General features: G+C 50.4%; 1 protein-coding gene across 1 annotated transcript in view; it reads left to right on the top strand.

Moving 5' to 3' along the window:
- The first annotated feature begins 20197 nt into the window (after positions 1 to 20197).
- LOC105496801 (interferon regulatory factor 8) overlaps positions 20198 to 26933 on the top strand; it is a 68117-nt gene continuing 61381 nt past the window's right edge. Inside the window, exon 1 of the mRNA XM_071085055.1 lies at positions 20198 to 20219. The gene's annotated coding sequence lies outside the window, so the exon portion shown is untranslated. The remainder of the gene's footprint in view (positions 20220 to 26933) is intronic.

Raw genomic sequence — 26933 nt, forward strand, 5'->3', positions numbered from 1 at the left:
ATGAACTGTGATCCTACCACTAAACTCCAGCCTGGGTGACAGAGTGAGACCTTGTCTCAAAAAACCAAAACAGGCCAGGCACAGCGGCTCACGCCTGTAATCCTAACACTTTTGAAGGCTGAGGCAAGCCGATCACTTGAAGTCAGGAGTTCAAGACCAGCCTGGCCAACATGGTGAAACCCTGTCTCTACTAAAATACCAAAATTAGCTGGGCGTGGTGGTATGCATCTGTAATCCCAGCTACTCAGGAGGCTGAGGCAGGATAATTGCTTGAACCCAGGAGGTGAAGGTTGCAGTGATCTGGGATCGTGCCACTGCACTCCAGCCTGGGCAACAGAGCAAGATTCCATCTCAAAACAAAACAAAACAAAACAAAGCAAAAAAGAAAACCCAAAAAAAACAAAAAACAAACACAAATCAGAAAAAACAAACTTCACAGCAATATCATCATTCCTCGCAGACCGTTTAACAATAATTTCTTTATATCAAGTAATATCCAGGCAACATTCAGGTTTCGCTGATTTTCTCATGAATGTCTTCCTAAAGTTGGTTTGTTGGTTTGCTCAAATTCAGATGCAAAAAGATCGATTTGTGTCTTAAATCTCCCTCAGTTCTTTCTTTCTTTTTTTCTTTTTTTTTTTTTTTTTGAGATGGAGTCTTGCTCTGTCGCCCAGGCTGGAGTGCAGTGGCCAGATCTCAGCTCACTGCAAGCTCCGCCTCCCGGGTTCACGCCATTCTCCTGCCTCAGCCTCCGGAGTAGCTGGGACTACAGGCGCCCGCCACCTCGCCCGGCTAGTTTTTTGTATTTTTTTTTAGTAGAGACTGGGTTTCACCGTGTTAGCTAGGATGGTCTTGATCTTGTGACCTCGTGATCCGCCCGTCTCGGCCTCCCAAAGTGCTGGGATTACAGGCTTGAGCCACCACGCCCGGCCCAGTTCTTTCTTTCTAGTCGTCTATTCATTGAGGAAGCTGGACCACCATCTGGAGGCCGCCTCGCACGTGGGAAATGCATAGGGGACCTCTCAGGTGCCAGTTGGCAGCCGTCTGTCCCCAAGGCGTTCTGTCTCAGGGTCGGCTTTCAGCGAGGACATGGCAGAATTTGTGTTCATCCCCCTCGTCCTGTCAGGAGGCACTGCAGCTCTGTCACTCTCTGTTCCGCCTGTTTTTGTTTTTTCTCCTACGATTTATGGTGACTGTTTACTTTGAAACCATTTCGAACTGACAGAAAAGTTGTAAGACTATTTCAGAGAACTCCTGTGTTCCCCGTCCCCATCCACAGAGACCCCACTTGGATTTCTCAATAGACGGGCGCCTACTGCTGCAGTCCCATCCCCTCCGGGCACAGGTCCGCGTCCTGGCTGACCCCATAGCCATGCCTCCCTCACCTGCCATTGTCTGGAACAGTCCTGTCTTTCCTCATATCTGTGACCTTGCCCTGTTTGGGTATGACAGGCTGGTATTGTGTCAAATGCCCCTCAGTTTGGTTTTGTCTGATGTTTCCTCATGATGGGGCCCACGTGAGGCATTTTGGCTGGGAAAGCACAGAAGGGAAGCTGAGATATTCTCAGTGCACCCTGTGGGCACATGGTGGGGTCTGTCCAGCCCGACGGCACCAGCTTTCATTGCCCAGTGCACATGGCGTCTGCGGGGTTTCTCCATAGGAAACGTGCTTCCTCCCTTTGTTTTAATATGTGTTTGGGGAGAGGTGCCAAATCCTGTTCCTCATTTCCCTTCGAGTCGGGGGAGATTCTGGCGTCGAGGTTTAGCGTGCTGTCCAAGGCCCCAGATGAGATTGAGGGTGGGGGCCGCGTAACACCCGGGCTCCAGACCAGGACTGAGCTCACCTCCGCCACTTTCCCCCCACTCCCACTCTTGAAATCAGACACATGCAGCTACAGTGCAGGTCATGGCGCAGGTCCCTTCACCCCAGTGTTGAGTGAGTCAGCGAGGGAGAGGGCTGTTCTGCCATCAGCCAGGCTGCAGCAGATGCCCAAGGTGGGGCACCAAGCTTACCAGGCCTGGCCCAGCCGGGGCTGGCGGGAGAGGAATGGGCTGTCCTCCCACCCAGGGTGGGGTCCCTGCTCCTCCGCAGCAGGCGGCTGGCTTGCCTGGAAGGAGCCTGCCTTTTCTGATGGGAGGCGTTCTCCTGCAGAGAAAGTGGTGGGAGGTGGGATGGCACCACTCACTTTATTCCACTTGGTCTGCTGGACGGAAGAGATGGAAACAATGCCGGCTGAGTATCAGAATCAGATTTGACTGCGTCAAAGGAAGAAAGGAGGGAGGGAGGCAGAAAGGGATGGAGGAAGGAAGGGGGAAAAGGAAAGAGGAAAGAAGGAAGAGAAGGAGGGAGGGAAGGAAGAATAGGGAAAGGAAAGAGAGAGAGAGGAACAGTGTTTTTTCTCTAGACAGGCCATTTCCCCCCAACATATTAAAACAAGAAAACTACACAGGTATTGGCAGCAGCTCGGGGCTGACCATGGCATGGTCCACGGTGCCTGCCCTTTCTTCTCATGCTCCTCTGCCGTTCTAGCACAGCACCTCAGGGTCTAAGACAGTTGCAGAGGCTCCAGCCATCGTGTCTGCATTTAAGCCAACAAGAGGGGAAGACGGGGAGACAGAGCCAGCTCTTTTGCTTTGAGGAGAATGCATGGAAGTGATGGACTGCACTTCAGCTCACATGTCATTTGGTTCAGTGCTTAATGGTGGGGGCCACTGGGGATGGGGATGGGGATGGGGTGGCACTCTTGATTTCTGCCTAAGGAGAAACTCCCCTGCTTACCAGGAGTTGACCAGCGAGGGTGCAGCTGGAGTTCAGAGACCTGAGCAAGCTGGTGAGGAGTGAGGAGCAGCGAAGGGGGCTTGGTGAGTGCTGCAACCCTGAGCCATGCAAGGGCCGCCATGCAGAGAAGGGAGCAGGACTCTGAGTGGCTGTGGGCCCAGGGCAGATGCAGAAGCCGGGTTTCAACGTCAGCAGCACAATCAGTATCGGGTGGTGCAATGGATTTTCTCCAGGTATTTGGGACGGGTTGGGGGGCAACCTCCTGCGCCTCAGTGTACCTCCAAGAATCGGGAGTTTAGGAGCTCCTGTCCACTGAGGAGTTCCTGAACCACGTGGAGAGGAGGGCAAAAAGGAAAGAACTTTGCCCTCTGAGCTCAGCTCTGACCCCCTTTTTGGGAACCACCGGTCCTCCTGTTGTGCATCCTTGCCCTGTGCTGGGTGCTGTTCCAGGTGCCTGCCAGGTGTCATCTCACACAGCCCTCCAGGCCTAGCAGGTGAGCCCAGCCCCCTCCTGACCTGAGGCTGAGCACACAGAGGCAGGGAGCAGTCTGTGGTATACTCCACATCCACCACTGCCAGGGCTGGAACCTGGGCAGCCTTGACCAGCACTCGAACATGTGTCAGGCAACTGGACCAGTGCAGAGACAAAAGTTGGCAAAAGTCAGAAGGGGCTTCCAGGCATGCATGATCTGGTAGGACCCCAGAGGACATGGGCATGGCAGAGGCAAGGGCGGCTCCATACAGGGGGAGGAACTCAGCTGTCCCACCAGGTCATGCCTGGGCAGCAGGTGTCGGCTCTGCCACGCGGTGTCCCAGGCCCGCTGGCTGTGAGCGACCGGCTGTCGTAGGAGAGAGGCCCAGGCGTCTCAGCAGAGGCCATGGGTTGTCTGCTTCATGCAGCTCCTGCTGTCTAACCCCGAGCTCGCCAAGAAACTGCCTGTTTATGACCTGGCTTCTGCACAGACGTTTCAAAGTGAGAGACTGTGCAGGTAATGCTGACAGTCGTATTTCCAGGCTGTGACACGCAGAATGTTCAACGCCGATCACCACCTCAGCATCCTGGCTTCCTGTGCAGCTCTAGTGGGTCAGGATCTCTACTCAGTTCTGCATCTTTGAGGCTCGGCGATTCTGGAGCAGGATTGGGGACAAGGGACCAAATGTCACCCCACGAGGCCTCCTGGAGAGGACACCTTGGCTCCCAGCCACCCCAGGGCCCACATTCCAGATTCTTCTCTGCAGTGGCAGGTGCTGCTTGTCGGGATACCAGGCTCCCTCTGGCCTTTCTGGAAGAGAGGGTGTGCCTTATAAATCACAAGCAGAAAATAAATACTCAGCCAGGAAAGCAGTCGGCAGGCCGAGTCCTGCTTGGCTGGAGAGGCAGGATGAGGGACTCTGTTTCAGTGAACCTGTCAAACAGCCCCGCACAGACACTGAGCAGCCCCAGGCCCTGTCCCCGTGGGGGGCTGATGCGTCTTGCAGAAGAGGAAAGGCAGCTCTTAAGGGAAACCCGGGCAGCAAGTCTGGGCTTCTGGGCCCTTCCTCTGAGCCCCTTTCTGCTGTGCAGTAGAGAACATTGGTTCAGAAACCAGAAGGGGTCTCGGGGCTCATGGAACCCCACCTCTGCTCAGACAGGTGAGTGCGATGCAGCTCAGCAGTTGCTCGGGGCTCCTTTCACTGGTGATGTGCTGGTGACCCTAACAATCAGCTCTCTCAGGGAAAGCCCCAATCGTCCAGCAGTTGCTCATCACATGGTGTCAAACCCTCCACTGTGGCTGATTTCATGTCGCCACAGTGCCACTGATGAGGAGCTGGAATGAGGTGCACAGAATGGGCTCTGGCAAGCTGGTGGGAACTGGGGCCGGCTCCCCTGCCCTCACTGCTCCTGGTGGTCTAGAAACGTAATCGACTGTGCTGCACGTCCCTGGCCCTCTCGCTGTGATGTGGTGCACATGGGCGCTGGAGCACATGCCTCTCTACCCAGGGAAATGGGAATCCAAAGGCCCCTTAGGAAAGTTTGAGAGACATGTCTGGAAGCCTGCCACAGGTGTGCCACCCCAGAGGACATGTGGTGGGGTACGACATCCACTGCTGGGTGTGTGAACTTTATGTCACAATTACACAAGAGACCACAGTCGTAGAAGCAGATGGGTCTACTAGAAAGTCACCTGGGAACGCCAGGACCTGCGGTGATCACGCCAGATGGTTTGTGCCCTCCTCCCCCAAGAGCTGCTGGGCTGGTCCAGTGGCCTCGCTGTTCCGAATCTTTCGTGTTTTCCAGTGAACTGAGTAAAATTTGAATATAGAGAAGTGGGTCGAGAGGAGAGAACCACCACTCTGTGGCTCGAGAAGCTGTTGCAACACGGCACTTTGTTGTTGGAGACTGGATTTTAGAAACAATGTCAGCGGCTGTGGAGCAGGTTAGAGGGGCGAGCAAGGCGTATGACGCAGGCTCAGCTGGAGGGACTGGAAAGCACAGCTCCCTAGAACTGGTCTCAGCCCAGACCCCAGAATCAGCCCTTGCGGGGCAGGGCTTACGAGGAGAGAACAGGCCAGGCTGAGAGCTGGGAGACACAGTCCACTGGAGGTGGTGGTGTCATGGTCCAGAGACTGTCCCTTAAGCTCCTCAAGGCCAGGTGACTCTCCTGTCGAATGGGGACCATGAGCCTCCCCTTGGAACTGGGAGGAGCAGATGTAATCCATGCCCATGAAACTCTCAACTTCAAAGATTATTTCAAAGGCCACTATTAAAAGGATGAATGTAAATTAGTTCAGCCATTGTGGAAAGCAGTTTGGAGACTTCTCAAAGGATTAAAAATAGAACTACCATTTGATCCCACAATCCCACTACTGGGCATATGCCCAAAGGAAAATAGATCATTATACCAAAAAGGCACAGGCACACATATGTTCATCACGGCGCTATTCACAATAGCAAAGACATGGAATCAACCCAGGTACCCATCAATTGTAGACTGGCTAAAGAAAATGTGGTACCTGTACATGATGGAATAGTATGCAGCCGTAAAAAAGAATGAGATCCTATCTTTTGCAGCAACATGGATGCAGCTGGAGGCCATTATCCTAAGCAAATTCATGCAGGAACAGAAAACCAAATACCTCTTGCTCTCACTTATAAGTGGGAGCTAAAACTTGAACACACATGGACGTAAACATGGGAAGGATAGACACTGAAGACTACTACCAGCGAGGGGGAGGAGGCGGGCATGGGTTGAAAAACTACCTATTGGGTACTATGTTCACTACTGGGGTACAACATACCCATGTGACAAACCTGCACATGTACCCCCTGTATCTAAAAGTTGAAATTTAAAAAAACCCCAAACCTATAGGAGGAAGGCAGAAAACCTTATTTTCAAAACAGATTTCTGGCTTGTGAGCTCATCTGAGTTTCTATCCAAGCTCTCAGGACAAAAGAGGGACTAGGACGGAAGTGCTTATGTATTTGACTTTGGAGTCCAAAGTGTTTCTTGGAAAAAATAGGAGTGAATGCTGTTCTTAGAATTCGTCATGAAGTAAAACCTCAAATAAGGGAATTGGAAAAACTCTATTTTTACGAGAGAGGCGAATTATAAGAAAGCACATGGACATCAGGCATTCGGAAGGACAGAAGGAACCTCCGTTTCCAGGGGATGCCCTGGAGCTCCTGTGGCTCCGTCTGTGTCCCCGATGCCTTCTCCGAGAATGGCTTTGACTTCTAGAAGTGGAAGTGCTTGGGGTCCTCGCAAGTCCCTCTGTTTCGAATGAGGAAATGGCCCCTGGTGGTTATGTAAGTCAGAATCATAAATCTTAGAGCTTGGCAACGTCAGGAGACCTTGAGTTCAATCCTTCCCTGCTCTCGTGAGAAGGCCTTGGCCCCAGCTTACTGCTTGGGCCTCCGATAGCCACAGGGGTGACTCAGGCAGGTGACATGGCTGATAAATTACAGGCTGGACCCAGGAGTTCAGTTTGCAGTGTGGCCTGGGGTCCTTTTCCTGGCATGCCAGGGGGCTGGCTTTTCTGTCCTTTAATACTCGGAAGTCACTGAACCATGTTCACAGGTGGCTTCCCATGGAGCGGCGGGCACCAGCTCTTCCAGGATGGAACTTAGGGTGGATCACTAAAGAGTAGGGACCAAGATGAGTTAGTTAGACCCCATGGCAGCTGGGGAGGGCAGCAGGGTGGCTGGGGTGTGCTGTGCTCCAGTGCTGTTCTGAGAGCTCTGCTCTGGGCCCGGAGTGCTCAGCCCACCATCCTTGGTGGTGAGTAGTGCTGCACCCAGCAGAGCAGGTCCAGAAGCCTGTCCAGAACACTCGAGAGCAGTTGGCACGGTGCCCAGCGTGCCCCTAAGACGAAGTGAAACAGGATTCCTCAGTTATCGAATGCGGGCTGCACGTCGATGGAGGTCCCAGAAGAGGGGGGTGAAATGTGATTGAAGGAACATCTCGGCTGCTGGGTGCATCTTAGGTGCACGCATGGGGCAAGGGCAGATGGGGCAGAATCGTGTCTCCTGACCCAAGTGCCACCGAGGCCCCTGTGCCCAGTACTCAGCATGCCATGTGAGGCTCAGAGTCAAGGGGAGGGGGCATGGGACAGTGCCCCTGGTACCCGGACCACATTTTCCAGCGGAGGTCCGAGAGGTGCCCGTCTCTTCTTCCCTCAGTCTTCCTATGAGTGTCCCTGAACCCCAAGTCTGCAGCTGCAGTGAGCTGGTTGACAAGGGTGAGCGCACTGTCTCCTGGTGGCCAGGCTCTGTGGGAAGCCTGGGGACAGACAGGTGGGGAAAGAAGACATGGTCAGGTCTTCAGGGGCATGCGGATACCAGGAAAGGCAGGCCTTGGAGAAAAGGTTGGTGAGCAAAACCCAAACATGGACGTGGCTTCACCGGGTCCCCGGGTCAAGTCTCCGTGAGCCAGGCTCCCCCACTCCAGCTGGACCGTGCCACTGTTTTTCAGTTCCCCATGGAGCCTCCGTTCTCAGGGTTGCTGCTGGGGGAGCGGATGGTGGCCCAGCCCAGCTGGAAGGCCCAGCCATGGGTCTGTGGTCTCCTCGTGGCTGGTGTGGTGTGGGAGTGTGGGTGTGGGACTCTGCGTGACAGTGCCTGCCCGACCATACAGTACCACATCCAGCTGGATGGGGACCTAGGCACGGGGTGGCCTGGTGTGTGTGTTGGGTTTCACACAGGCTGTCATGCAGGGCAGGCAGGGCATCTGTGATGCTGCCTGGGCCTGGGCTCCGTGCTGTGTGTTGCTGGGCAAGTCTCCAGCTCCTCTGATCCTCCCCTGTAAGGCAGGGCCATATGCTGTCCCCTGGAGCATGGATGGAAGGAGCCAGTGGGGCAAAATGCATGAACTCTTTAGCATAAGCTGGTCCCAGAATATGTCCCTGGCTTTGCCACCTCTGGTCTCCCCTCTCAGGGCCTTCACTCCCTCCCAGCTTTGCCTCCTTCCTTTCCCATGGAGACACTGCCCTCCCCCAACCCAGAGGAGCTGGGCCCCCTTCACTCTGGCCCCTTCTGTCTGCACACAGAGCTGGGCCCTGTGCCCCAAGGTGTCCTGAGCCATGCTGGGACCGCGGGAAGAGGGGTTTTTCCTAAAGTGCTGAATGAAAGGGGCCTCATGGGGATCCCTTCTGACTTGGTGACCCCATAAGTCACCAAGGGGTGGAGGGGTGGAGGAAGTATTATTGGGCGAGTTCTCCTGTGCCCTCTGTCCCCTCTGCCAGCCCCTACCTGCTCTTCATGCTGCAAGCAGCCAGGACACGCCACACAGCCTGCTCCCAGAACTCAGGCTGACTGAGAGGGAAGTTCCCGCATGTGTGAGCTCAGGGACATTTCCTTTTATCAACAAGTGTGAAGCAAGGTGGAAATAAATCCCAGGGAGAAGGCTTACTTGCCATTCCCCTTCCCAAGGCATTCTGTGTCTGAACCCATTTCCAGAAGTTCCCAGCCTGGACAGGCACAATCTCTTCTGCTATCTCATCATGGAGACCCCAGAGTCTATGAACCCATCCCCGCCTCTGCAGAGGTGCCCAGGTGACCTCCAGTGTTCCTGTCCAGAGTCCGCAAGCCCATCCCCACATCTGCAGAAGTGCCCAGAGGTGCCCAGATGACTCCAGTGTTCCTGCACTGAGCAGAGTTTCAAAACGCAGGGGCACAGCCTCCGCTCCGTGTGCTTGGCATGCGGGAGACTTGGTGATCCGCAGTGGTTCCCAAAGTTGTGCAGAGACGCAGATGGGACTTGGCCAGGCGAAGGCTAACGCCTGGGAATGAGCCCAGCTGGGCACTGGCCTCTTGGATAACCCAGAGCCACTGGTGAGAACTTACACCTCATAGGAGTGTTCTCGTGCAGCACCCAGGTTCCTGACTGTTTCCCATGACAACAGTTGGGGCGAATCCCCTCATTTGAATTGCCATCACAGAAGCCCCCAGATCACTGCCCTGGCTTTGCTGCGACGAGAATCGGAGAAGTTTGGCTCCAGGGCAAGCACGTGAGCTGCGTTCCTTTTCCATCCCCTCTTTCTTTCTTCCCACCCAAAGGAAGGCGTCCCTTCTACCTGGTCACAGATTCCCCACTCTGAAGCTCAAGGAAAGCCTTTCTTGAAGCCTCTGCTCACACAACCTCCAGGCTGGATCAAACCCTTTCCCCAGAATTCAGAGAGGCAGGCCGTGTGGGAGAATGTCTGCTGAGTTGGGTTCTTGGCCCAACCCCACCACGTACTGAGACATCACTCGCCTCTCTGAGCCCTTTTCCCACCTGTCAAATGGGCTGAGTGCAGAAATTCACAAATCAACTGGGAAGAGTGGGGCAAGGGGAGAAGATAACTGAGTTCATTATAAACATACCACCACATAGAAGGGAATAGGTTCTCATGTTCTGTAGCACAGTAGGGTGACTCTAGTTAACAGTGATTATTTTATATTTCAAAATACCTAGAAGAGAAGATTTGGAATGTTTCCAACACAAGAAATGATAAAGGTTTGAGGTGATGGATATCCCAGTTACCCTGATTTGATCATACACATTGTATACATGCATCCAACTCTCACATGTACCCCGTAAATATGTACACTAATGTATCAATTAAGAAAAAAATGCACAGAGTGCTGTTGTGGGGATCACAGGCCCACTGGGCCATGTTGGACATGGGCGAGGAGAGGACAGGGATCCAGGAGCCCAGCTCTGCCCTTCCCTCTGTGAAGCTTGGAGAATATGAGTTCATATACTTGGCTACAAAATTCCTAATCTGGCCGGGCGCGGTGGCTCATGCCTGTAATCCCAGCACTTTGGGAGGCCGAGGTGGGTGGATCACGAGGTCAGGAGATCGAGACCATCCTGGCTAACACAGTGAAACCCTGTCTCTATTAAAAATACAAAAAATTAGCCGGGCATGGTGGCGGGCGCCTGTAGTCCCAGCTACTCGGGAGGCTGAGGTAGGAGAATGGCATGAGCCTGGGAGGTGGAGCTTCCAGTGAGCTGAGATCACGCCACTGCACTCCAGCCTGGGCGACAGAGCAAGACTCCATCTCAAAAAAAAAAAAAAAAAAAATTCCTAATCCTCTGAATGGAGGAAGTGGGGACTCTAAGATCCCTCTGGAAAGGCCCTGAGAGTCTCTAGACATGTTGTTGAAGAGCCTCGGCCACAGTCAAGTGTGACTTCTTTGGAGCCTTTTATGGGGTCGTGAATTATCCATCCCCTTGTCCACTTGTCCATGTCACCAACTTGCTGTAGGCCAAAGGCCCTCTCATGAGTTCTTTGTTGCTTCTGGGCATGTATGTGAATTAAAAGTCTGCTTTGTGGTATCAGGATTCCAAAGTCTCTCTTCAAAATTTTAAAGCACCCCAAACAAGTGCTTTGGGGTGTAGACATTTTTCTTTTGATTCCCACATATATAAAATTTAAAAATAGTTTGTTTCACACTTAACCAGCTCCTCTTAAGCTTGCAGCTGTGTGGTTTATCCCCCATTGGCAGGAGACTGGGTGTCCATGGGCTTCCCGTGGCCCCAGTCCTTCAGTGACCAGGAACAAACCTATCTGTCATGGAAGGTGTCCTTTTACCCTGACGGATTCGGCCCTGACTTTGACTGTCAGGCTGGGTGTCAGAGGTTCTGTTTTGCAAGAAGAAAAGTGGCTGGTGGATGGCGAGGGGGTTTGCTCGATGATTGACTTTGAAACCCTGGCTAGTACTGCTTGGTTTGCTGAAGCTGATTCACTTCTACACAGAGGGAAGACGGGTCATGTGTATCTCCTTGAAATACCTGGAGTGCGGAGAAAGCTTTGAACCTGACATCAGTTGATGCACGAGACATTCCACCCGCACTTCATCGCTCAGTGTAGGTTTCCTGGGGCTGCCAAAACAAAGTACTGCAAACTGCATGCCTTAAAACAATGGGGCCTGTACTTGGTTACAGATCTGGAGGCCAGCAGTCCACAACTGAGGTGTGCACAGGGCCATGCTGTCTTTGAAGGCTCCAGGGGAGGCTCTCTCCTTGCCTTTCTCCTTTCTTCGTGGGTGGCCGGCAGTCCTTGGCTTGTGCATGCATCACTGCAGTCCTACCTGTGTCAGCACCGGGCCTTCCTTCCTGTGTCCAGGTTCCCCCTCTTCTTATGAGGACACCAGTCATTGGGTGGGGGCCCAGCCCAATCCAGCATGACCTTACCTAAACTTGACTTTATTGGCAAAGATCCTATGTCATCTGTAAAGATCCTGTAGGAATGTGAACTATCCAAATACATTCACGTTCACAAGTTCTAGGGGTGATCACTTCAATATATCCTTTTGGGAGTCACAGTTCAACCCAAAACAGAGAGGAAAACTGAATCCCGATTTTTGTTGTTGTTGGTAATCAATATAGTTTACACTTAGGATGCCTTGATTTTGGAAGTCCCATCAAAAAGCATGGTGTGGCTTGCTCTACTAACTTACTGGTTTTAGCCATTCTTGTGATAACTCTTGACCCACTTTAGGCACATGGAGCTACTCGTATCAGCTCTGGAAATGGTGGGAACCCTCCCCAAGTCCAAGTTCCTAGGTGCCAGTCAAGGGCCGACCTTGGAGGCCGCCTACCAAGGGCAGTGATCTCAGGGTGCTGTGCGAACTCTCCCCACACGGCAATGCCGCTGGGTCCCTCTGCCACCCTTTTGGCCTCCTCTTTTGGCCTCCTGTGGCTACTCTGGTAGTCTGGAACTCCCCAACTGCCCCCCTCCCCAACATCCCAGCACCCCAGTGCTGACCTCCCATGCTCTGCTTTTGGTTCCTGCAAGTCCTGTCCATGTATTACCATGGTGTTACTTATTTTAACTTCCTGATGCTGGCTTTCCTATGCCTCTGTCTTCATTTTGAATTTTTGTTATTGTTTTATTGCATGCGTCCAACATACACTTCCGCATATCCTCACTCAGACCGCCCAGCACAGGGACTAATTCCATCACTGGTGTCAGTGGTTCAACTCTGGCCCTTTTTCAACAGAAACGCCTAATTCCAGATCTTTTATAAATTGGTTTATTCCTTCCTTCCTTCCCTCCTTCCTTCCTACCTTCCTTCCTTTTTTTCCTCCCTCCCTCCCTCCCTTCCTTCCTCCCTCCCTCCTTCTTCCTTCCTTTTCCTTCCTTCCTTCCTTCCTTCCTTCCCTCCTTCCTTTTTTTTTTTTTTTTTTTTAGAGATGGGGTCTCATTGCGTCACCCAGGCTGGAGTGCAGTGGCAATCACGGCCCACTGTAGCCTCAACCTCCCAGACTCAAAGGATCATTCCACCTCAGCCTCTCAAGTAGCTAGGGGTACAGGTGTGAGCCACCATGCCTCGTCAATTATAGTTTTCTTTTCTTTTTTTTTTTTTTTTTTTTTGTAGATTTGGGGTCTTGGTATGTTTCCCAGGCTGGTCTCGAACTCCTGGCCTCAGGTGATCTGCTCACCTCAGCTTTTCAACGTGCTGGGATTACAGAGGTGAGCCACTGTGCATGGCCCAAATCAGTTGATTTCTATGTTGCATTTCACTCTCTTGAGTTTTTAGGTCATGGAAATGTCTGTGTACTACTCTTAGGCTACTGACAATTGTGTAGCAAGACACACCAGACTCTGCTTTGCAAGTGTGTTCCTCGAACACCGTCTCCTCCTGGTCTCTACTTCTTTGCTCCTGGGTATTATGACTTTGACCCCTTCATTGCACCCTTTTCCCGTGTTTCTGGAGCCAAGAGCACATTCGCTCTAATAATATAGCAAAAGGCAGCTGTTGGGAGGAGACCATGCTGGAACTCAGTGACTAACACGCTCTATTTAAACAATGCAGCCACTTCCCTCTCTGAGGTTCTCAGCCAGCCTCCCTTCAGAGCGGACGTCTCAGGGCTGTGTGTTATCTCACACTGTTTATGTGTCTGTGGGTTTTTGAAGGTCAAATGTAGGTTAACTCTCATGTGGGATGGGAGAGATGGATAGGCGGCTGGAGCTCTGGGTTGTATAGTGAGCGTGTGTCTAGCTACGGACCTTGTCTGACAGGTTTAACATTTGCCATTTGCTGTGGCTTTTAAAAAGTTCTCACTTTTAGATTTTGGAGTGCTGACAGAGGATTTGGGGGGTGGGGGACAGCTCATTTCATTGAAATACATTTGCCTTTAAAATAAATCCGGCATCGCCTTCAGTACTTGCAGTTGGTCAAGAAAGGCCCATGTGTGTGGCTGAGAGCAGCTGAGTGGAGGGTGCAGATGCTTGCTGGATGGAGACGCTGCCGCTCGCTTCATTGCTGATTTGTGAGGACGCGTGGATTTCCTTTCCTTGCCTGGCGAGGCTGCCATCGTATCCTGACATGTTTAGCACAGGACACATGCTTCTCAACCAGGAGGAAGCCTTGCGTTCTGAGCTCAGCGACGCTGAACTTGTTCCTGTAGGCAATTTGTCTGAATCCCAATTTTTGCCCCAGTGCCGTGGCGCATTTTTCTTTTTCCTCAAGGCCTTTGCCTTCAGACTTGTTATTAAGGAAAAGAAAATGTAGGCCCGGGCCGGGCGCTGTGGCTTGCACCTGTAATCCCAGCACTTTGGGAGGTGGATCATGAGGTCAGGAGGTCGAGACCATCCTGGCTAACATGTGAACCCCATCTCTACTAAAAATACAAAAAAATTAGCCGGGCGTGATGGCAGGCACCTGTAGTCCCAGCTACTTGGGAGGCTGAGGCAGGAGAATGGCGTGAACCCAGGACGTGGAGCTTGCAGTGAGCCGAGATCGCACCACTGCACTCCAGCCTGGGCAACAGAGCCAGATTCTGTCTCAAAAATAAAATAAAATAAAATAATAAATAAATAAAGTGGGCGTGGCATGGTGACTCACACCTGTAATCCCAACACTTTGGGAGGCCAAGGTGGGAGGATCACTTCAGCCCGGGAGTTCAAGACCAGCCTGGGCAACATTGCGAGGCCCCATCTCTACAAAAAAAAAAAAAAAAAAAATTAACTGGATGTGGTGGTAGAAGCCAGTGGTCCCAGCTATTTGGGAGGCTGAGCTGGGAGGGCTGCTTGAGCTTGGGAGGTCAAGGTTGCAGTGAGCCGAGATTGCACCACTGTACGCCAGCCTGGGTGACAGAGCAAGACCCTGTCTCCAAAAAAAATGTGTATAGTTTTGGTACTCACATATTTATACACTGGCCAGGCTAACAGTGCGCCTGTAGGAGACCCCCTGGGTCTTTCTCTTCCTTCGTACTGCTGTCTTGCTCTCCCTTCCTCACTCTCTTTCTTCTACAAATATTTATGAGAGTCCTTCGGGAGCTAAGGCGTGCTGGCCCACACACTGTCAGGATCACAAAAAAGCTAAATATAAATATGCCTCCCAGAGCTTTGGATGTCAGAACCCAAGTTAGCTGGAACCCAAAGACTCTGGAAGGCTAGAAAGTTAATACGGATGACGTCTCTTGGGACAAGGCAGGTTTATCTGTGAAAGAAGAAACTTCTGGCTTGTGTGAGTCACTCAGGCTGCCTGGGCTCCCGGGTCTCCCCCTGGGGAGTTGCACGGTGGGACTTCATGCATGAAAAACAGATTTGACAATTTCACTAAAGTTGGTTTGAGACATCTTGTGTGTCTGACCCTAGTCTGGTGGTGATTTCCGGGGTGTGGGAGAAGGTGTGTGGGCCAGCAGGGTTCTCTGGGAAAGACGACGGGAAGACGGCTTCAGATTTGGCAGCCGTGGGCAGCCTGACTCTTTGCGTTGAGCCTTGGAGCTGGCCAGTGAGAGGGCAGTTGGGGAGAACACTCCGGGTCACAGGAGAAGGCCGAGCTGGGAGGGAGGGTCTCTAAGTTGCAGTTGATCTCAGACACCAAGATTCTACTATAAATGGAAGAGCTGGCAGGCCTACAGCCAGGCAGGGGAACTTGGAAATCTGATGATCCAGAAGAGTATCGTGAAGGAGCAAAGAAAACCCACCAGCCGATATTGCTGGGGCCCTAGACTACAGGCTTAGGGTGGGACAGCAGCGGGACACCAAGGTCTGGAGGGAAGCGGCAGAAAGACTGTGCATTCACCTCTGAGTGCAGGGAGGAGGCGGAAGAAGGGCACCCATGCTGCAGGGGTGGAACTGGCAGGGTCCTGCTCAAGGGGTGGAAACCCGGCCCTGCAGGGAGCTCTGTGCACTGCCCAGGGTGCCGGTGTGCTGGGCAGCCCCAACTCACCTGGTGGTGGCGGCTTAACTCTAAACTGTGAGCTCGTCAGTGCTATTCCCATCTTGCAGACGAGGACAATAAAGCTGGGAAGTGACAAAGCCAGGCTGAGAGCAAGGTTCTTCTGACTCTGAAGCCTGTGCCCTGCACCTCTTGCCTCTACTGTATCTTGGGAGCTGGGTATCACTTGGGACCACTGACTCTTCAATTATAAGAGGGAGGAAGGACAGCTAAGTGTCTCCCCTCAGCAGCAGGTGACACAATGCATTGTGTCCTCGTCACTCACACAGGAGTAAGTCTCTTCTGCAATACCACCTGCTCCATCCTTTGCCTTCACCTTCACTTGGTTGTTGAGTTTGCAGACAGCACCGTCCACGCCTGTTTCTCCCTCTCTTCTCCTCTCATCTGGGGCCCTTTGGCTCTGTCTCTGCTCCTCAGTCCCACAATGTGGGCACATCTCTATAGGAGTGGTTTACTGGAAAGCAAAGTGGGGTTTGTCCATAGGAGATGTGAGTTCAAGTTCTAGTTCCACCCCCCCGTGGTCACGGTCTTGGACAAGTCACTCGACCTCTCTGAGCATCACCTCATCTGCAGAACAGGGACAGTAATAGTTCCACCTTGTAGGGTAGTGAGGTCAAAGGGAGGAGATATCAGAAAGTGACCTGGACTTCCTGGGCAATGCACCGTGGCCTCTGCTTTTACTAACCGCCTTCTTGGCCGCACGAGAGATGTTCTAGCTGCAAATCCACTGACTTTCCTGGAGTGTTTGAGGTTAACCTTAATTTAAGTCAATCCTTCCCTCTTGGCTCCTAAGACTCGGCATCAACTTCCTGACACTTCCTCCTCCCCGTCCTACCCATCCCCCCGAAACTCACCATGTTCCACATTTTTTTCCCCTCCAAAATGTCCTAAAAGAATCCAAAGGCTCACTTTTTTTTTTTTGGTCCTATCTGGCTGTCCCAAGGCCCTCATGCCAACAGGTACTCTTATCAGGCATGGCCTCCCTAGGGCTTAGCAGTGACTCTCCAGAAGTTGAGGGCAAAGGTCAGGTCTCCGTTTGGTTAAGGGCAAATTCTTTACTACACACTGTGACACTTGCTTGATCAAAAAAAGTTTGGCAGAGGTGACATAAGCCGGGGCCGTAGTGCGTCTGCATGGTCTGGCTTGGTCTTCAGCTCTTCTGACACCTACCGTGAAAACAGCATGCTCCAGGTAGACACCAGCACCAGGGGAGGCCTGGGGACCAGACCTGGAGCTGCCCTGCAGCCTTACCTAGGATGCCCTTGCCAACCCACAGACCATGAGCTAGGACAACAAACGTCTGTGACTGTAAGCCACTTGTTTGTTACGCAGTGTGATTCAGCGAAACCCAGAGTAGGGAAGGCTTCCTAATAGGATATATTCCACCAGAAAAGATGGAGCCGTTCGATTGAGTTAAAACGAAGAACTTTTGCTCTTTGAAAGAAGCTTGAAGAAAAAGGGAAAAGACAGATTACTCACTGGGAGAACATAGTCTTCACACACATAAAGGTTTAGTAGCAAGACTATATAAAGAACTCTTGCAAAGTCGTAAGAAAACATAAACAGCCCAATTAAAAAAGGGGGCAAAAGGCAGGAACAGACATCGCACAGAAGACCTAAAATACTTACTCTGTGATCCTTACAGAAGTAAAGGATTAGATGATCGCTCAAATTTATTCCATCATTTGAATTTGGTTGTTTAATACTTTTCCTTTGCTTTCTCTGTGACATGACTATCTTCATAAACTGAAGGAGATTATTTTCCCTTTAAGTTTATAATTATTTTAAAATATTGACCACCGTTAAGTTGTTTGATTCACAATGAGTACATGGGAGGGTGATCGGGGAGCACAACTCTGGACCGTGATGAGACACCATTTTGCATCCCCTGGGCTGGAAGCCTGGGCTGCTCCGTCAGGTGTCTGCTGGGGCGCCCAGCGGTGTTAGAAAGGTCCTCAAAGGGAGGGCTGGGTCCTGCAGATAAGCAGGTCACGGGCTGTTGAGCTGGAAACGTTTGGATGTAGGTGTCAATACAGTCTCACTGGCACCTATCGAGAGATGAAGCTTGAGGGATTGAGATTAAACTGGGAATATTTTTAAACAGTGTTTTCCCCGGCACTGACTCTGGTGCTTTTAGATGCCAGATGAGAATCGACGGATGGGTCAGGTGATGTGTCTCCAATCTCTCTACAGATGAGTAATCAAATAAGAAACCAGTGGCCAGGGGCGTGGCTTCTTCCCCATCTTCCCACCGCAGCCCTCTCCCCGGCCCACACACGCCCCATCACCGCCATCATCATCTCCATCCCTGCTCTTTGGCCAAGAAAGCCTGTTAAGGTGGTGTGGGGAAATAAACATTGACTCGGGGCCCAAAAACCCATCCTGCTGCAAGCGGGCTGTGCCACTGTGGGTGCATCATTTAACCTCATTAAGCCTCTGTTTTCCCATTTGTAAACTACAGAGGGACTGGAGACTTGTAGATGTAAGAGATAAATCTAGCTCTTTCATAGACATTAAGGTCCTTGAAAAATCTAATTCTTTCATAGACATTAATGATCCTTGATCATTTGAGGGACTTGGAGATTGGTTTCTACCGTTTCTGTTGTTACTAACACTCCTATTTTCCCAAGGCCTTTATAAAGGGGTGAGCTTTCCATCACTGAAAGTATTCAAACAGGCTTCCAGGAATTTTTTTGGGAAAATGTTCCTGCTTTTGAGTAAGACACAGGACTAGATCAGGGTTTGGCAAACTATGGTTCGTGGGCTCAATTCCGTCCCTTTCCTGTTTTTGAAGATAAAGAGGAACAGAGCCACACTCACTCGTTCACAGCCTCTACGGCTGTGTTGGCACAGAGATTTGAGGAGTTGTGACAGAGACTGTATGTTCTGCAGAGCCTAAAATACTTACTCTGTGATCCTTACAGAAGTAAAGGATTAGATGATCGCTCAAATTTATTCCATCATTTGAATTTGGTTGTTGAATAATTTTCCTTTTCTTTCTCTGTGACATGACTATCTCCATAAACTGAAGGAGATTATTTTCCCTTTAAGTTTATAATTATTTTAAAATATTGACCACCGTTAAGTTGTCTTATTCACAACATGAGAATAATGGAAAATATTTAGCTAAAGCAAGAATTGTGTGAATTCTCTTGGTAGACCTTAATGCAGTAATCGTCTCCAATAATCATAAGCCAACTGATTACAGACAACATACTACAGGATTAGAGCCGTAATAACTTTACATAATCAGGCAATCTGATAGATGATAAGTATGTTTAAATGATTAAATACACAAACGAAACTAAAGGTATAAGAAAATAAACAATTGTAGGAATAAGACAATAGCTGAATGAAAAACTTGGTGCAAAATCTCATTAAAAAGAGTTTACAGCGTCTTGGAGTCCAGCATAGGTTTCATCAGGGTTCCGGGACAGACAGGACAGTGCTGAGAGAGAACATCCGCAAAGGTCCAGAAGTGATGAAGAACATGACTTTTCCAACCAGCAAGGACAAAGCAGGACAAATAAAAACAAACCTACAGTTAGATGCATTGCAGCAAAACTGCAGAACACCAGAGACAAAGAAATGTCTGCAAGCAGCCAGAGAGAAAAGCCCTCCCCAGTGGGACACAGATCAGTGTCCCATGGATTCTTACTGGCAGTAAGATGCAAAAGACAGTAGAAGAACATCTCCAAAGAGAGCCACAAAAATAACTGTGAAGCTGGAATCTAAACCCAGCTAAGGCCAGGTGCGGTGACTCACACCTGTAATCCCAGCACTTTGGGAGGCTGAGGTGGGTGGATCACTTGAGGTCAGGAGTTGGAGACCAGCCTGGCCAACACAGGAAAACCCCGTCTCTACCAAAAATTAGCCGGGCATGGTGGCGGGTGCCTGTAATCCCAGCTACTCGGGAGGCTGAGGCAGGAGAATTGCTTGAACCCAGGAGGCGGAGGTTGCAGTGAGCTGAGATCACACCACTGCACTTTAGCCTGGGTGACAAGAGCGAAACTTCATCTCAAAAAGAAACAAACAAGCAAAAAACTAAAAAACAAATAAATCCAGCTAAACTGTCACTCAAGGGTGATAATGAAACAATGACATTTCAGACAACAACTAACAGAGGGGTGCCATGAGTGACGTGAACTAAAATACTTTGTAAAGGCTGTATTCAGGAACAAGTTAACTGAATACAAATGGAAGATCTGCCTGAATCTCAGCCTAGCTCAGCAGGGATCCCATTCCACTGCATTTTCTTTCTTTCTTTTTTTTTTTTTTTGAGGTCATGGGAAGTGTTCAAACAGAACTGACTGGACAGGTCCTGAATGTAGCCAGGGGTGAGAACCTGGGGTTTGGTTTGATAGACTCTGGGCTGGACAGGGGCTTGCAGGCTTAGTCACAGGATTCTTGCTGAAGCGAGGGTTTTCTTAAGCTTCACAAATTTAGGAAACCAAAGGGGAATCTGCTTGTTTGTTTTCTCCCTGAGTGGAAGGGAGAAGCTTTTACAAGAAATAACTTTTTCAGCAAATCCAGCGTATTTTTTTAACCTCTCATTTTTTGCCCCCCTGCAATTGTGACATGTCTACATGAAATTGGCCACAGGAAGGAAGCCCTGTTGGAGAAGCTATTTTCTGAACATCCCTTTATACCCTCGATTTCACAACATGCAGACATTTAGGTTGAGAGACTGGGACTTCAGGCCCTAATGGCAGCTATAATTTGGAAGTCAAATGCAGCAGGGAGCGCTTAGAGCTGATGCATGATTCCCGCACACAGACAGCCAAGGTAAGCATCATGGAAGCCATTAGATATTCACTCTAGTGAGAGAGACTTGAAGAACTGCGAGTCTAAATCCTTCTGGAAATCAGCCTGAAATGAGAGTTCAACTCAATGATATCCTCTAATGGGGAAGTTAAGAGTTTAGAGAAGGGCTAGAAGAAAATAGAATGACCCTACCACTGGGAAGTAGCAGTGACCCAGGACTGCTGCTTTGAAAGTACCTTTTACCTAAAATGGGGAGCTCGAGGTTCACTGGCTTATGGCCCTGAGGAATGTACAACCAACGCTGGAGTCGTGCATCATGGCTTACTACAATGTTTGTACCAGTCCGTGTAGGTGCGGGGGGTAGGGGTGGCACCCTCTGACAGTCTTGCCTCCTTAAGCACGCATAGAGTTTGCATGAAGACTTCCTGTACTTAATGATACTAGTCATTGAAGTTGCAGGGATGATAGAAAGCACCTTGACTCCTTGTCTGCTTGTTCCATCACAGTTCTTCCTCCTGCCTGTTGGAGGTGGTCATCTCCAGGCACCTGTGGGTTGAAGTGGAAAGACTGTAACTGCCACTTTCAATGCCTGCCAGGCACCAGCTACTTCATACATCTCATTTAATCCTTGTGACAGCTCTTTGAGGTGGATACTTCTATCTGCACTGTGCAAAGGAGGCTGCAGGCTCAGGATCAAAGGGACTTTTGTGTCAGGGTACAAGGCTGGCACAGTGGAGGTAGGATATGAGTGCAGGGCTGTAGGACTGTGTGGCTAATGTCTGAGATCACTTATCTCTTGCACCACATCCTATGGGGTGCAATGCTTCCATGTGTGCAGCTGGGGTAAACTTTATGCCCTCCTTGGCAGCATCTATGGAAGGGGACCGATTTCAGCCAAGAGGAGACAATGCTTATTCCCAGGCACTGCTCTCTTTGACTTAGCATCTTCTATCTTTTTGTTTATTGATGTGGCAAACATTTATCTCCTTTCCTCATGACTGAGCTTCAGAGCTTTAGGAACCTAGAGATCATCTAATTCAAACTCATGTTTTAGATGAAGAAACTGAGATGTGCAGAAGAGGAATAAACAGACTGGGAAGATGTATCAGTCAGCATTGCTGCATAACAAATGACCCTGAAACTTCATGGCTTAAAACAGCAATGATGAATTATTCTTCAAGATTCTGTGGGTTGACTGAGTGATTCTTCAGCTGATCTTACCTGGGCTCACTTGTGTGGCAGGAGCCATGAGAAGCTTTCATCTCAGCATCTTCAAATGATGCTGAGAATGTATGAAAGTAGGAGCTCTCCAGCTTTGGAAGTTGCAGGTCATTTCCACTCCATTCTATTGGTCAAAACATGTCACAGGCTACTCCAGAGGGGCAAGGAGTGGGGGAAATGAGGAAATAGACCTTATCTATCTATCATCTCTCTCTCTCTCTCTCTCTCTCTCTATCAATCATCTATCTACCTATTTGTTTATTTATTTATTTTGAGAAAAAGTCTTGCTCTCTTGCTCAGGCTGGAGTGCAGCAACACCATCTCCACTCACAGCAGCCTCTGCCTCCTGGGTTCAAGCTATTCTCCTGCCTCAGTCTACCAAGTAGCTGGGACTATAGGTGCCTGCCATCACGCCCAGCTGATTTTTGTATTTTTTGTAGAGACAGGGTTTTGCCATGTTGGCCAGGCTGTTCTTGAACTCCTGACCTCAGGTGAGCCTCCCACCTTGGCCTCCCGAAGTGTTGGGATTACAGGCATGAGCCACAGCACCTGGTCTAGACTTTTCTTCACCTCTCCTCTCCTCTCCTCCTCTCTTCCTTCCTTTCTCTCTTTCTTTCTCTCTCTCTCCTTCCTTCCTTCCTTCCTTCCTTCCTTCCTTCCTTCCTTCCTTCCTTCCTTCCTTCCTTCCTTCCTTCCTTCCTTCCTTCTTTCTTTCTTTCTTTCTTTCTTTCTTTCTTTCTTTCTTTCTTTCTTTCTTTCTTTCTTTCTTTCTTTCTTTCTTTCTCTTTCTTTCATTCTTTCAAAAGAGTTTCGCTCTTGTTGTCCAGACTGGAATGCAACGGCAGGATCTCGGCTCTCTACAACCTCTACCTCCTGGGTTCAAGTGATTCTCCTGCCCCAACCTCCCAAGTAGCTAGGATTACAGGCATGTACTACATGCCCGGCTGATTTTTGTATTTTTTGTAGAGACAGGGTTTTGCCGTGATGGCCAGGCTGGTCTTGAACTCCTGACCTCAGGTGAGCCACACGCATTGGCCTCCAGAAGAACTGGGATTATAGGCATGAGCTGCCGTGCCTGGTCTAGACTTCATTTGTTGATGGGAGGGGCAGCAAAGCCACATGACCAGGGGGCGAGAATACGGGGAAGCACGAGTCATGTTGCCAGGAGGGAGTCATTGTTGCAGCAATCTACCTTGATGACATGGGCCAGTTTCTAGCAGAGTCAGGGCTTGACCCTAGGACTCCTGATTTTGCTCCTTTCTGTGACAGCACACTGCTCTAACACCCTATAGGAATTCCTAAAAGCCCCTGAGTTTTCTAGGAGTATCCCAGCGCCAAGAGACCATGTGTGTCCCCTCTATGCTTGTGACTCTGCCAACCAGTGCTCCTTCCTGGTATCCTGAATTGTAGCAGATGATGATCTCACACTGAAGTGACCACCTTGTCACCCCCTAACCACCTCTTCCTCCAGTGTGTCCCAGGATGGGAGGATTCTAAACTCTCTCACTCCAGAGGGGGCAGGTGACCCATTAGAGTCAGAGAATAAAATACTTGACCTTCCACTTATATTTCTGCTTGTCTAAGAAGAAAATGAAGTTTGCAGATGTTTAGAAGTAGGGAGACACCAGCACCGTCGCTTGGTTCTTGCAAGGTTGCCAGATGTCAAGTGTCGTGTGCAGGACAAAGAAGACCCTGAGGGCGAAGGGGAAACTCTGCCGTGGTTGCACATCGAGACGTGTGTAGGTTGCACAGCGAGACGTATGTAGGTTGCCGGTCTGATTTACTGGACTGAGGAATGTATTATCCTAACACAATACTTTCAATCATTTGCAATGAAATAAAACATGACTGTGGAAATACTTTGCATGGCACAGACATTCACTGGCAGCCTTTCTTAAGGATGAGAGAAAGTCTTTCTTTGTCCTCAAGGTGTAAGTTCCACATTTGCTGAAGGTTTTTTGGCCATGATAAATGGACCCCTGAAGTATGATATAATTTCTCTCTCTAAGGTATATGTGTTATTTATCTTATCCATGTATGCTGTACTAAAATAAGCACACAACCTGTGCCTTTGAGGTAGAAGAAATCCACACTATGGAGAGAGAATTTTGAAAATCGATCGAGTCAGTGTGGGTTATGGGCCAGGTATTGGCTTCCCAAACATCCCATTTAGTCCCCAGGTGAGGTAAGTACTGATGCTCTGTTTACCAGATGAGAAAAATGATTCTAACGGGTCCAAAGTAGAGGAGGCATATCCCCACCAAGCCGGTCCTGATGTCCCCTGAATTCCAGGGTTGCTCTCGGCAGGCGTACAGGCGTAGCCCACGTCTACAGGAGCTGTGACATCATGACAGTCGCCAGGCTTATCCTCCTCTCACACAGGACAGCCATGCCAGGCTTTGCTGTCACCCTGTTGCCAGGAGGAAGAAGCAGGTTTCAGAGATGTGATAGGCTCTGCTGACCTCCACACTGGTGTTGAGTCTCCCTTCTGCCCTTGCGTCTCACCTAAGATCTCACTGCCCTTCTCCGTGTGCAGAAAGGAGGTCCTGGGGTGGGCCGGCAGGAAATGGGAGCACCTGTCTTAGGTCTCCAGGCTGGAACTGCCCCTGAAACCCCCTCTGTGGGGGGCACTTGAGGGTATGGAAAGCTCATTCCGAGGGGGAAGTAGGGGGAAATCTGGGGTGCTGAGGAGCCTGGCCCTGTTGCCAGGTACAGGTCCGCCCACAGTGGGCTGAATGGTGGCCTCCCAAAGAGATGCCTGTGTTCGAACCCCCAGACCAGAGTGTGATTTGTCTTTGCAGATGTAACTAAGTCAAGGATCTCGAGATGAGATCAGCCTAGATTACCTGGCTGGCCCTAAACCAAACAACAGGTGTTTTTGTTTTGTTTTATTTTGTTTTGTTTTGAGATGGAGTCTTCCTATAGTTGCCTAGGCTGGAGTGTAGTGGTAGGATCTCGGCTCACTGCAACCTCCACCTCTCTGGTTCAAGCAATTCTTCTGCCTCAGCCTCCCAAGTAGCTGTAGCTGGGACCACAGGTGTGCGCTACCATACCTCACAAATTTTTGCATTTTTAGTAGAGATGGGGTTTCACCCTGTTGCCCAAGCTGGTCTCAAACTCCTGACCTCAAGTGATCCACTCTCCTGGGCCTACCAAAGTGCTGGGATTATAGGTTTGAGCCACCGCGCCTGGCCAACAGGTGTCTTTATAAAGCACCTAGGGCCTGGCTCATAAGTCACAGAAACTCAGAATCTCTTGTGGTTAAATTGAAATGTTTCCTAATTGTTTATTGGGTGTAGAACTCCTCCTGACAGAGAGTCTATCAGGAAATACTCCAACAGCTATGAAGTGTGACTCCTACTAAACCTACAACAATTATCCATGGGCGCTGACCTGTTCCCCAAACTTCATCTTTTCTTGTGGGTCTGTTGGTCATAACAGACACAAGGTGGTATATGTGATAAATGGCTCTTGTCTTCGGGGCTGGGAGATCTTCTGTGTTTCTTTTGGTTCCGGATGTTTCTGTCCCAGCAGCCCGAGATGTTTCTTGCTGAATCCCTGCTGGGAATGACAAGACCTGCCAGCTGTCCATGTGCTTTCTACCTGTGCATTTCATGTGGCCCCTACAGGTGCTGCCTTGAGATACCACCTGTTTTTCTCTTTTCTCTTTCCTCTTTCTTTCTTTTTTTTTTTTCTTTTCAGAGACTCACTCTGTGGCCCAGGCTGGAGTGCAGTTGTGCAATCTTGGCTCACTGCAACCTCCACCTCCCAGGTTCAAGTGATTCTCCTACCTCAGCCTCCCAAGTAGCTGGGATTACAGGCATGTGCCACAAGGCCCAGCTAATGTTTTGTATTTTTGGTAGAGATGGGGTTTCACCATGATGGTCAGGCTGGTCTCACTCCTGACCTCAGGTGATCCACTCGGCTTAGCCTCCCAAAGTGCTGGGATTACAGGCGTGAGCCACCACGCCTGGCCGTACCTGATTTTCCTTCTTTAATTTTTTGTCATTCAGGGAATGGATTGAGACAAGAGGCATTTAAGGTCCTGCAACGACCACAAATATTGTGGCTTAAAACAACATACTTTTATCCTCTTATCCGTTTCTGGTGGTCAGAAGTCCAGCAGGGGTCTCACTGAGCTAAGATAGAGGTGTCGGCATGGCTGGTTCCTTCTGGCAGCTGTCAAGGAGAGCGTGACATCAGTCTTTCTTCTTCTGTAATGGGACAAATGCAAGCCCAGTAAGTGGGCATGCTTTCTGTTCCTGCCTTCCCCAGCTTCTAGAGGCCGCCTGTATTGCTTGGCTTGTGGCCCTCCCTCCAGTTCCAAAGCCAGCCATGTGGTAACTCCATGACCCCCTCTGAATCCTCGTCACATCTCCTCTGATTCTAGCTTTCATGCCTTGCTCTCTCTCTCTCTTTTTTTTTTTTTTTTTTTTTGAGACGGAGTCTCACTCTGTCGCCCTGGCTGGAGTGCAGTGGTGCAATCTCGGCTCACTGCAAGCTCTGCCTCCCGGGTTCATGCCATTCTCCTGCCTCAGCCTCCCGAGTAGCTGGGACTGCAGTTACCCACCTCCACGGCCGGATAATTTTTTGTATTTTTAGTAGAGACGGGGTTTCACCACGTTAGCCAGAATGATCTCAACCTCCTGACCTCGTGATCTGCCCATCTTGGCCTCCCAAAGTGCTGGGATTGCAGGCATGAGCCACCGCGCCCGGCCCTGCCTCTCTCTTATAAGGACGCTGTGGGTACATTGGACCCACCTGGAGATTCCAGGATAACCTCCCCATCTCAGAGTCCTTAACTTGATCCCGTCTCCCTCTCCCTCTCCATCTCTCTTTCCTCTCTTTTCTCTCTCCATCTTCCACTTTCCCTCCTCCACTTTCTCTCTTGTTCCTGCCCTTCATAGAAGGACACGACTTGTCATCCTGCACCTGTGTTTGACGTCTCACTCCCCGGTTGTGTTAGAAACTCCATTTTCTTCCTCATTGCTGTCTTCCTGGATCCTAGAGACGAAGGTTGGTTGAATTTTCCTCAATGTCTCTCCTTTCATCCTTTCCTTCCCCTTCCTGGGCATGCATTTGTCCAATAAGAGAGGAAGAAAGACCGACATCATGCTCTAAACCCAGGGGCTTTCCAACCCGTCTTGGGGTGACACTTATGTGACCATTGAGGTCTCTTTACGTGATGTCATGCTGTGGGCAGTGCCAGGCCTGGTGAGCTGGCACCAGAGCAGCTTGGGGTTGGGGAAGCAACCTTCCATGAAGATCCTGTTTCAGGTGGATCCCAGCCCCTCGGCCAAGCCCTGCTCCTCCACTTGGGTCTCAGGGATGCCATGCACCTTCTCCTTTGCTCCTTCTGTTTACTCGGTGAAATAGCGGTAAGGCCACGGGGCCGCTGGAGGCTGGGGGAGGGTTGTCTAGGACAGAGGAAGGGCGGGCAGGTTTACTGGGGGCCAAGGTCCCATTGCAGAGGGGGCCCCTCGGTTGTGTTCAGCTGCTGGGCACCGGCGTGGA

This window comes from Macaca nemestrina, chromosome 18 (assembly GCF_043159975.1).
Source record: "Macaca nemestrina isolate mMacNem1 chromosome 18, mMacNem.hap1, whole genome shotgun sequence".
NCBI lineage: Eukaryota > Metazoa > Chordata > Mammalia > Primates > Cercopithecidae > Macaca > Macaca nemestrina.